The following is a 12857-nucleotide window of genomic DNA, read 5'->3' as shown; positions in this document are numbered from 1 at the left end:
TTCCCTGACTGGAAATATTGATACCCTTGACAGGGACAGTATTTTATTGACTATAGAGCATTTAAAAGATGCATTTCTATATATGCGAAACTCTGGCATCAAGAGTAAGTGCGATGTCCATATCTGCCAGACGATGTTTATGGACACGACAGTGGTCAGGTGATGCAGATTCCAAACGGCACATGGAAGTATTGCCGTATAAAGGGGAGGAGTTATTTGGGGTCGGTCCATCGGACCTGGTGGCCACGGCAACAGCTAGAAAATCCACCTTTTTTACCCCAAGTCACATCTCAGCAGAAAAAGACATAGTCTTTTCAGCCTCAGTCCTTTCGTCCCCATAATATCTGCCCAGGGATAGAGGTAAGGGAAGAAGACTGCAGCAGGCAGCCCATTCCCAGGAACAGAAGCCTTCCACCGCTTCTGCCAAGTCCTCAGCATGACGCTGGGGCCGTACAAACAGGTGCGGTGGGGGGTCGTCTCAAGAGTTTCAGCACGCAGTGGGCTCACTCGCAAGTGGACCCCTGGATCCTACAAGTAGTATCCCAGGGGTACAGATTGGAAATTCGAGACGTCTTCCCCTCGCAGGTTCCTGAAGTTTGCTTTACCAACGTCTACATCCGACAGGGAGGCAGTATTGGAAACAATTCACAAGCTGTATTCCCAGCAGGTGATAATCAAAGTACCCCTCCTACAACAAGTAAAGGGGTATTATTCCACACTATATTGTGGTACTGAAGCCAGACGGCTCATTGAGACCTATTCTAAATGGAGTCACTCAGAGCAGTGATCGTGAACCAGGAAGAAGGGGACTATATGGTGTCCCTGGACATCAAGGATGCTTACCTCCATGTCCAAATTTGCCCTTCTCACAAAGGGTACCTCAGGTTCGTGGTACAAAACTGTCACTATCAGTTTCAGACGCTGCCGTTTGGATTGTCTACGGCACCCCGGGTCTTTAACAAGGTAATGGCCGAAATGATGATTCTTCTTCAAAGAAAAGGCGTCTTAATTATCCCTTACTTGGACGATCTCCTGATAAGGGCAAGGTCCAGAGAACAGTTGGAGGTCTGAGTAGCACTATCTCAAGTAGTTCTACGACAGCACGGGTGGATTCTAAATATTCCAAAATCGCAGCTGTCTCCGACGACACGTCTGCTGTCCCTAGGGATGATTCTGGACACAGTCCAGAAAAAGGTGTTTCTCCCGGAGGAGAAAGCCAGGGAGTTATCCGAGCTAGTCAGGATCCTCCAAAAAACCAGGAAAAGTGTCAGTGCATCATTGCACAAGGGTCCTGGGAAAAATGGTGGCTTCTTACGAAGCGATTCCATTCGGCAGATTTCACGCAAGAACTTTTCAGTGGGATCTGCTGGACAAATGGTCCGGATCGCATCTTCAGATGCATCAGCGGATAACCCTGTCTCCAAGGACAAGGGTGTCTCTTCTGTGGTGGCTGCAGAGTGCTCATCTACTAAAGGGCCACAGTTATGCATTCAGGACTGGGTCCTGGTGACCACGGATTCCAGCTTGAAAGGCTGGGGAGCAGTCACACAGGGAAAAAAATTTCCAGGGAGTGTGATCAAGTCTGGGGACTTCTCTCCGCATAAATATACTGGAGCTAAGAGCAATTTACAATGCTCTAAGCTTAGCAAGACCTCTGCTTCAAGGTCAGCCGGTATTGATCCAGTGGGACAACATCACGGCAGTCGCCCACGTAAACAGACAGGGCGGCACAAGAAGCAGGAGGACAATGGCAGAAACTGCAAGGATTCTTCGCTGGGCGGAAAATCATGTGATAGCACTGTCAGCAGTTTCCATTCCGGGAGTGGACAACTGGGAAGCAGACTTCCTCAGCACGACCTCCACCCGGGAGAGTGGGGACTTCATCGAGAAGTTTTTTCCACATGATTGTGCACCGTTGGGAAAGACCAAAGGTGGACATGATGGCGTCCCGCCTGAACAAAAAACTGGACAGGTATTGCGCCAGGTCAAGAGACCCTCAGGCAATAGCTGTGGACGTTCTGGTAACACCAGGGGTGTACCAGTCGGTGTATGTGTTCACTCCTCTGCTTCTCATACCAAAGGTACTGAGAATTATAAGACGTAGAGGAGTAAGAACTATACTCGTGGCTCCGGATGGGCCAAGAAGGACTTGGTACCCGGAACTTCAAGAGATGCTCACAGAGGACTCAGGGCCTCTGCCGATAAGAAGGGACTTGTTTCAGCAAGTACCATGTCTGTTCCAAGACTTACCGCGGCTGCGTTTGACGGCATGGCGGTTGAACGCCGGATCCTAAGGGAAAAAGGCATTCCGGAAGAGGTCATTCCTACCCTGGTCAAAGCCAGGAAGGAGGTGACCGCACAACATTATCACCACATGTGGCGAAAATATGTTGCGTGGTGTGAGGCCAGGAAGGCCCCACGAAGAAATTTCAACTCGGTCGATTCCTGCATTTCCTGCAAACAGGAGTGTCTATGGGCCTCAAATTGGGGTCCATTAAGGTTCAAATTTCGGCCCTGTCAATTTTCTTCCAGAAAGAATTGGCTTCAGTTCCTGAAGTCCAGAAATTTGACAAGGGAGTACTGCATATACAACCCCCTTTTGTGCCTCCAGTGGCACTGTGGGATCTCAACGTAGTCCTGGGATTCCTCAAATCACGTTGGTTTAAACCGCTCAAATCTGTGGATTTGAAATATCTCACATGGAAAGTGACCATGATGTTGGCCCTGGCCTCGGCCAGGCGAGTGTCAGAATTGGCGGCTTTGTCTCACAAAAGCCCATATCTGATTTCCATTCGGACAGGGCAGAGCTGCGGACTCGTCCCCAGTTTCTCCCTAAGTTGGTGTCAGCGTTTCATCTGAACCAGCTTATTGTGGTACCTGCGGCTACTAGAGACTTGGAGGACTCCAAGTTGCTAGATGTTGTCAGGGCCCTGAAAATATAGATTTCCAGGACGGCTGGAGTCAGGAAAACTGACTTGCTGTTATCCTGTATGCACCCAAAAAACTGGGTGCTCTTGCTTCTAAGCAGAAGATTGCTAGTTGAATGTGTAGTACAATTCAGCTTGCACATTCTGTGGCAGGATTGCCACAGCCAAAATATATAAATGCCCATTCCACAAGGAAGGGGGCTCATCTTGGGCGACTGCCCGAGGGGTCTCGGCTTTACAACTTTGCCGAGCTGCTACTTGGTCAGGGGCACACCCTGGCTGAGGAGGACCTGGAGTTCTCTCACTCGGTGCTGCAGAGTCATCCGCACTCTCCCGCCCGTTTGGGAGCTTTGGTATAATCCCCATGGTCCTGACGGAGTCCCCAGCATCCACTTAGGACGTCAGAGAAAATAAGATTTTACTTACCGATAAATCTATTTCTCGTAGTCCGTAGTGGATGCTGGGCGCCCATCCCAAGTGCGGATTGTCTGCAATACTTGTACATAGTTATTGTTACAAAAAAATCGGGTTGTTATTGTTGTGAGCCGTCTGTTCAGAGGCTCCTACGTTTGTCATACTGTTAACTGGGTTTAGATCACAAGTTATACGGTGTGATTGGTGTGGCTGGTATGAGTCTTACCCGGGATTCAATATCCTTCCTTATTGTGTACGCTCGTCCGGGCACAGTATCCTTACTGAGGCTTGGAGGAGGGTCATAGGGGGAGGAGCCAGTACACACCACCTGATCCTAAAGCTTTAGTTTTGTGCCCTGTCTCCTGCGGAGCCGCTAATCCCCATGGTCCTGACGGAGTCCCCAGCATCCACTACGGACTACGAGAAATAGATTTATCGGTAAGTAAAATCTTATTTCTCTGACGTCCTAGTGGATGCTGGGAACTCCGTAAGGACCATGGGGAATAGCGGCTCCGCAGGAGACAGGGCACATCTAAAGAAAGCTTTAGGATCACCTGGTGTGCACTGGCTCCTCCCCCTATGACCCTCCTCCAAGCCTCAGTTAGATTTCTGTGCCCGACGAGAAGGGTGCACACTAGGGGCTCTCCTGAGCTCTTTGTGAAAGTTTTAGTTTAGGTTTATTATTTTCAGTGAGACCTGCTGGCAACAGGCTCACTGCATCGAGGGACTAAGGGGAGAAGAAGCGAACTCACCTGCGTGCAGAGTGGATTGGGCTTCTTAGGCTACTGGACATTAGCTCCAGAGGGACGATCACAGGTTCAGCCTGGATGGGTCACCGGAGCCGCGCCGCCGGCCCCCTTACAGAGCCAGAAGAGCGAAGAGGTCCGGAAAAATCGGCGGCAGAAGACTTTCCTGTCTTCAGATAAAGGTAGGCGCACAGCACCGCAGCTGTGCGCCATTGCTCTCAGCACACTTCACACTCCGGTCACTGAGGGTGCAGGGCGCTGGGGGGGCAGCGCCCTGAGACGCAATAAATCGTTAGAAAACCTTTTATGGCTAAAATAAATGCATCACATATAACTCCTGGGCTATATGGATGCATTTAACCCCTGCCAAAACATACAAGAAAACGTATGATAAGGACGCCGAGAAAGGGGCGGAGCCTATCTCCTCAGCACACTGGCGCCATTTTTCCTCACAGCTCAGTTGGAGGGAAGCTCCCTGGCTCTCCCCTGCAGTCACTACACTACAGAAAGGGGTTAAAAAAGAGAGGGGGGCACAAATTAGGCGCAGTATAAACAATACAGCAGCTAAAAAGGGAAAACACTTATATAAGGTTATCCCTGTATATATATAGCGCTCTGGTGTGTGCTGGCAAACTCTCCCTCTGTCTCCCCAAAGGGCTAGTGGGGTCCTGTCCTCTATCAGAGCATTCCCTGTGTGTGTGCTGTGTGTCGGTACGTTTGTGTCGACATGTATGAGGAGAAAAATGATGAGGAGACGGAGTAGAGTGTCTGTAATAGTGTTGTCACCCCCTGGGGGGTCGACACCTGAGTGGATGTACTGTGGAAATTGCGTGACAGTGTCAGCTTTGTATAAAAGACAGTGGTTGACATGAGACAGCCGGCTACTCAGCTTGTGCATGTCCAGACGTCTCATATAGGGGCTCTAAAGCGCCCGTTACCTCAGATACAGACGCCGACACGGATACTGACTCCTGTGTCGACGGTGAAGAGACAACCGTGATTTCCAAATAGGGCCACACATTGCATGATTGAGGCAATGAAAAAAGTTTACACTTTTCTGATAATATGAATACCACCAAAAAAAAAAGGGGTATTATGTTGGTGAGGAAAAACTTCCTGTAGTTTTCCTGAATCTGAGAAATAAAATGCGTGGGTTTCCCCCCGATAACAATTGATAATTTCTAAAAAGTTATTGGCAGTATACCTTTTCCCGCCAGAGGTTAGGGTGCGTTGGGAAACACCCCCCTAGGGGGGATAAGGCGCTCACACGCTTGTAAGAACAAGGGCTCTACCCTCTCTTGAGATGGCCGCCCTTAAGGATCCTGCTGATAGAAAGCAGGAGGGTATCCTAAAATGTATTTACACACATACTGGTGTTATACTGCGACCAGCAATCGCCTCAGCCTGGATGTGCAGTGCTGGGTTGGCGTGGTCGGATTCCCTGACTGGAAATATGATATCCTAGATAAGGACAGTATATTATTGCCTATAGAGCAATTAAAAGATGCATTTCTATATATGCATGATGCACAGCGGAATATTTGCCGACTGGCATCAAGTATAAGTGCGTTGTCCAATTATACCAGTAAAGTGGTCAGGTGATGCGGATTCCAAACGGCATTTGGAAGTATTGCCTTAAAAGAGGGGATGTACCCCAGGTCGCCTCTAAAAATAAGACGCCGTATTATCAGGCGCAGGCCTGGTTGGCAAGCGGACAAAAGGGTTCCTCTTTTCTGCTCGTGACAGAGGGAGAGGAAAATGGCTGCAGAGATCAGCCAGTTCCAAGGAACAGAAACTCTTTTCCGCCTCTGCCAAGCCCTCAGTATGACGCTAGGGCTTTACAAGTTCAGGCACGGTGGGGTCCCGTTCTCAATGAATTTCAGTGCGCAGTGGGCTCACTCGCAAGTAGACCCCTGGATCCTTCAGGTAATATTTCAGGGGTACAAATTGGAATTCGAGACGTATCCCCCTCGCCGTTTCCAAAGGTCTGTTTTACCGACGTCTCCCGCTGACAGGGAGGCAGTTTTGGAAACCATTCACAAGCTGTATTCCCAGCAGGTGATAATCAAGGTACCCCTCCTGCAACAGGGAACGGGGTATTATTCCACACTATTGTGGTACCGAAGCCAGACGGCTCGGTGAGACCGATTTTAAAATCTAAAATCTAAAATCTTTGAACACTTGCATACAGAGGATCAAATTCAAAATTGAGTCACTCAGAGCAGTGATTGCAAACCTGGAAGAAGGGGACTACATGATGTCTCGGGACATCAAGGATGCTTACCTTCATGTCAAAATTTACCCTTCTCACCAAGGGTATTTCAGGTTATGGTACAGAACTGTCACTATCAGTTCGGACGCTGCCGTAGGGATGGTCCACGGCACCCCGGGTCTTTACTGAAGTAATGACCGTAATGATGATATTCCTTCGAAGGAAGGATATTTTAGTTATCCGTTACTTGGACGATTCCCTGATAAGGGTAAGATCCAGGGAACAGTTGGAGATCGGTGTAGCACTATATCAGGTACTGTAGTGTTGCGGCAGCACGATTGGATTCTCAATATTCCAAAATCGCAGCTGGTTCCGACGACTTGTCTTCTGTTCCTAGGGATGATCCTGGACACAGTCCAGAAAGAAGGTGTTTCTCCCGGAGGAGAAAGCCAGGGAGTTATCCGAGCTAGTCAGGAACCTCCTAAAACCGAACCAAGTCTCAGTGCATCAATGCACAAGGGTTCTGGGTAAAAATGGTGGCAATCCCATTCGGCAGATTCCACGCAAGACTTTCCAGTGGAACCTACTGGACAAATGGTCCGGGTCGCATCTTCAGATGCTTCAGCGGATAACCCTGTCACCGGGGACAAGGGTATCCCTCCTGTGGTGGTTGCAGAGTGCTCATCTTCTAGAGGGCCGCAGATTCGGCATTCGGGACTGGGTCCTGGTGGCCACGGATGCCAGCCTGCGAGGCTGGGGAGCAGTCACACAGGGAAGGAATTTCCAGGGCTTATGGTCAAGCCTGGAGACATCTCTTCATATAAACATTCTGGAACTAAGGGCCATTTACAATGCCCTAAGTCAAGCGAAACCCCTGCTTCAGGGTCAGGCGGTATTGATCCAATCGGACAACATCACGTCAGTCGCCCACGTAAACAGACAGGGCGGCACGGGAAGCAGGGGGGCAATGGCAGAAGCTGCAAGGATTCTTCGCTGGGCGGAAAATCATGTGATAGCACTGTCAGCAGTGTTCATTCCGGGAGTGGACAACTGGGAAGCAGACTTCCTCAGCAGACACGACCTTCACCCGGGAGAGTGGGGACTTCACCCAGAAGTCTTCCACCTGATTGTAAACCGTTGGAAAAAAACCAAAGGTGGACATAATGGCGTCCCGTCTAAACAAAAAACTAGACAGATATTGCGCCAGGTCAGGGGACCCTCAGGCAATAGCGGTGGACGCTCTGGTAACACCGTGGGTGTACCAGTCAGTGTATGTGTTCCCTCCTCTGCCTCTCATACCAAAAGTACTGAGAATCATAAGAAGGAGAGGAGTAAGAACTATACTCGTGGTTCCGGATTGGCCAAGAAGGACTTGGTATCCGGAACTTCAAGAGATGCTCACGGACGAACCGTGGCCTCTACCTCTAAGAAAGGAGCTGCTCCAACAGGGGCCTTGTCTGTTCCAAGACTTACCGCGGCTGCGTTTGACGGCTTGGCGGTTGAACGCCGGATCCTGAAGGAAAAAGGCATTCCAGATGAAGTCATCCCTACCCTGGTCAAGGCCAGGAAGGACGTAACCGCAAAACATTATCACCGCATTTGGCGAAAATATGTTGCGTGGTGGGAGGCCAAGAAGGCCCCTACAGAGGAATTTCAACTGGGTCGTTTCCTCCATTTCCTGCAAACAGGACTGTCTATGGGCCTAAAATTAGGGTCCATTAAGGTTCAAATTTCGGCCCTGTCGATTTTCTTCCAAAAGGAACTGGCTTCAGAGCCTGAAGTTCAGACATTTGTAAAAGGGGTACTGCATATACAGCCTCCTTTTGTGCCTCCAGTGGCACCTTGGGATCTCAATGTTGTGTTGAGTTTCCTAAAGTCACATTGGTTTGAACCACTCACCACTGTGGACTTAAAATATCTCACATGGAAGGTGACGATGCTGTTAGCCCTGGCTTCAGCCAGGCGTGTGTCAGAATTGGCGGCATTATCATATAAAAGCCCTTATTTAATATTTCATTCTGACAGGGCAGAATTGAGGACTTGTCCTCAATTTCTACCTAAGGTGGTTTCTGCATTTCACATGAAGCAACCTATTGTGGTACCTGCGGCTACTAAGGACTTGGAGGATTCCAAGTTGCTTGACGTGGTCAGGGCCCTGAAAATATATGTTTCCAGGACGGCTGGAGTCAGAAAATCTGACTCGCTGTTTATCCTGTATGCACCCAACAAACTGGGTGCTCCTGCTTCTAAGCAGACGATTGCTTGTTGGATTTGTAGTACAATTCAGCTTGCACATTCTGTGGCAGGCCTGCCACAGCCAAAAATCTTAAAATGCCCACTCCACAAGGAAGGTGGGCTCATCTTGGGCAGCTGCCCGAGGGGTCTCGGCTTTACAACTTTGCCGAGCAGTTACTTGGTCAGGAGCAAATACGTTTGTAAAATTCTACAAATTTGATACCCTGGCTGAGGAGGACCTGGAGTTCTCTCATTCGGTGCTGCAGAGTCATCCGCACTCTCCCGCCCGTTTGGGAGCTTTGGTATAATCCCCATGGTCCTTACGGAGTTCCCAGCATCCACTAGGACGTCAGAGAAAATAAGAATTTACTTACCGATAATTCTATTTCTCGTAGTCCGTAGTGGATGCTGGGCGCCCATCCCAAGTGCGGATTGTCTGCAATACTGGTACATAATTATTGTTACCAAAAAAAATTCGGGTTATTGTTGTAGTGAGCCATCTTTTATAGAGGCTTCTCTATTATCATGCTGTTAACTGGGTTCAGATCACAAGTTGTACAGTGTGATTGGTGTGGCTGGTATGAGTCTTACCCGGGATTCAAAATCCTTCCTTATTGTGTACGCTCGTCCGGGCACAGTATCCTAACTGAGGCTTGGAGGAGGGTCATAGGTGGAGGAGCCAGTGCACACCAGGTGATCCTAAAGCTTTCTTTAGATGTGCCCTGTCTCCTGCGGAGCCGCTATTCCCCATGGTCCTTACGGAGTTCCCAGCATCCACTACGGACTACGAGAAATAGAATTATCGGTAAGTAAATTCTTATTTTTTATAACCTCAGCCTGCACGAGACCCCTTCCCTCACTCACTCTCGCTCTCCTGGCGGCCACTGCGCAGCCGCAACAAATTGAAAAGCCCTATCTCTATAATGGGGCATATTTCTCTTAATTAAAAAAACCCTATAACTTTCTGAAAAACCACAACCCCAAAAGGCACTACACTGGGGCATACTCTATCTAGTAAAACAAACCCCAAGTCTTAATTCGTCCTCTATCCGGAGTTATGCCTTCCCAAAAAATATCTAATTCACTCTATAGGAAAACGGTGTCAAAAAGCCACAAAGGAAGTCACAGAAAAAAACTGACAGTTGGAACTTTAGGTTACTCCCAATTCCTCATTTTTTATTATTTTGCCCTGAAATTTGGCATGCAGCACCGGGTGACGATTCTACACGCCCATGCCAAATTTCAGCTCAGTACGTCCAATCAGTTTTGAGGTGTAGCCCCTCAAACACCATGCCCCCATCTCAGAAGTTCCCTATGGGAGAATTCCGTTTGTTCGATTCAGCCTTAATATAAGGGCACGACCGTGCCCTTATAATATCTATCTATCTATCTATCTATCTATCGTATGTGTATATATACATCTATACATACATGCGCTAACACCTGGACATACACTGATGTACCCACACCTAATATCCATACATACACGCCCTGACACCTGGACATACACCAACATTCCCACACCTGCATCTATACATACACATGCTGACACCTGGACATACACCAACATACAAGCACCTGCATCTATATATACACGCGCTGACAAATGGACATACACCGACGTACCCACACTTGCATCTATACATACATGCACTGACATCTGGACATACAAGCACCTGCATCTATACATACACGCGCTGACACCTGAACCTACACTGACCTTCCCACACCTGCATCTATACATACACATTCTGACACCTGGACATACACAGACGTACCCACACCTGCATCTATACATACACGCGTTGACACCTGGACGTACACTGACGTACACACACCTACATCTATATATGCATGGATGCAAATGTGGGTACGTCTGTATACGTCCAGGTGTTAGCATGTGTATGTATAGATGTTAGGTGTGGGTACATCAGTGTATGTCCAGGTGTCAGCACATGTATGTATAGATTCACATGTGGGTAAGCCGGTGTACGTCCACGTGTCAGCATGTGTAGGTATAGATGCAGGTGTGGGTACGTTGGTGTACGTTTAGGGGTCAGCGTGTTAATGTATAGATGTTGGTGTGTGTATGTCAGTGTACGTACAGATATAGGTGTGTGTGTGTATGTATGTATGTATGTATGTATATGTATAGAGGAAGGTGTGATACATACATATAACACATACATGATACATACATATATCACACACACGATAGATAGATAGAACACATACATACAAGATAGATACATACATACATACATGATAGATACATATATATACACACACATACGATAGATAGATAGATAGATAGATAGATAGATACATACATATATATACACACACATACGATAGATAGATAGATAGATAGATAGATAGATAGATAGATAGATAGATAGATAGATACATATATATATATATATCACAAACATATATGATTCATACATATATCACACACACATACATGATACATACATGAGAAAGACCTGGGATGGTGATGAGGCCAGGGCCCTCTGCTGATGTTGCGTTGAGGAAGGCAGTGTTCCAGGGCGGATGCCAGTCGGGGAGAGCGCCGCGCAGCCCGGGAAAAATACTGCTGAGGAGCTACATCTGGAAGAGCCCCTGGGAGGGAGAGTGCCACATGCCCCATCCTGCGCGGCAGACTCTGCAGGCCTGCACATGGGAAGGGAGGTCTCTGGCCACACGTACTCACCCTTCTGCTGAAGCCCCGCTGCTGTCCCCATCAGCGCTCTCCAGCGGGGAGCGGGGCCAGGATGAACCTCAACCTGTGAGAACTATCTTCATGATCAAGAGATCTCATATGCAAGATAAGTATGTGTTGGGATAGGGCTGGGGAGGGTGGCTGCTCGGGCACACCCCCGTCAAGTTAAGGAGATTTAACTGAGGAAGCACAAGGGAACTCTCGTCTGTCTCGTCTGGGGACAACAACTGCAGGGAGACCACATCTTTTCAGATGAACATGGGAGGGCGGAAGGCTGCCTAATACTGAAGCACCCTCAGACATTAAACCATATGCAACAACTATTGCAAGCATTCCTGGGGGAAGGTCTGCAGCAGACGGATTTGCATACGGTGATGTCATCCAAGCAGTGGGCCAAAGTTGGCTGGAACCCTCATCTGTATATGAAAAGAGAAAAGGGGCATGCAGGGCATGGCGGCCTTTTGCGGCGCTTGGATAACCCCAAGTTTGCATTAAACACTAGAGATGAGCGGGTTCGGTTTCTTTGAATCCGAACCCGCACGAACTTCACTTTTTTTTCCACGGGTCCGAGCGACTCGGATCTTCCCGCCTTGCTCGGTTAACCCGAGCGCGCCCGAACGTCATCATGACGCTGTCGGATTCTCGCGAGGCTCGGATTCTATCGCGAGACTCGGATTCTATATAAGGAGCCGCGCGTCGCCGCCATTTTCACTCGTGCATTGAGATTGATAGGGAGAGGACGTGTCTGGCGTCCTCTCCATTAGAATAGAGATAGATAGATTAGATAGAGAGAGATTGTGCAGAGTCGCAGACAGAGTTAGTTTACCACAGTCAGTGACCAGTGCAGTTGCTAGTTAACTTTTATTTAATATAATATATCCGTTCACTTCTCTCTGCTATATCCGTTCTCTGCCTGAAAAAAAAAACGATACACAGCACAGTCAGTCACACAGTGTGACTCAGTCTGTGTGCACTCAGCTCAGCCCAGTGTGCTGCACAGTCATCAATGTATAAATTAAAAGCTTATAATTAATTGTGGGGGAGACTGGGGAGCACTGCAGGTTGTTAGCAGGAGCCAGGAGTACAATTATATTAATTAACAGTGCACACTTTTGCTGCAGGAGTGGTGACCAGTGCCTGACCACCAGTATAGTATTGTTGTATACTACTAATATCTCTTTAAATATCAACCAGTCTATATTAGCAGCAGACACAGTACAGTGCGGTAGTTCACGGCTGTGGCTACCTCTGTGTCGGCACACGGCAGGCAGTCCGTCCGACCAGAATTGTATTATTTATTATTATATACCTACCACCTAACCGTGGTTTTTTTTTCATTCTTTATACCGTCATAGTGTCATCCTAATTGTTACGAGTATACTACTATCTCTTTATCAACCAGTGTACAGTGCGGTAGTTCACGGCTGTGGCTACCTCTGTGTCGGCACACGGCAGGCAGTCCGTCCGACCAGAATTGTATTATTTATTATTATATACCTACCACCTAACCGTGTTTTTTTTTTCATTCTTTATACCGTCATAGTGTCATCCTAATTGTTACGAGTATACTACTATCTCTTTATCAACCAGTGTACAGTGCG

This window comes from Pseudophryne corroboree, unplaced genomic scaffold (genome assembly GCF_028390025.1).
Source record: "Pseudophryne corroboree isolate aPseCor3 unplaced genomic scaffold, aPseCor3.hap2 scaffold_74, whole genome shotgun sequence".
In the NCBI taxonomy this organism is placed as follows: Eukaryota; Metazoa; Chordata; class Amphibia; order Anura; family Myobatrachidae; genus Pseudophryne; species Pseudophryne corroboree.
This window is presented reverse-complemented; position numbering follows the sequence as displayed.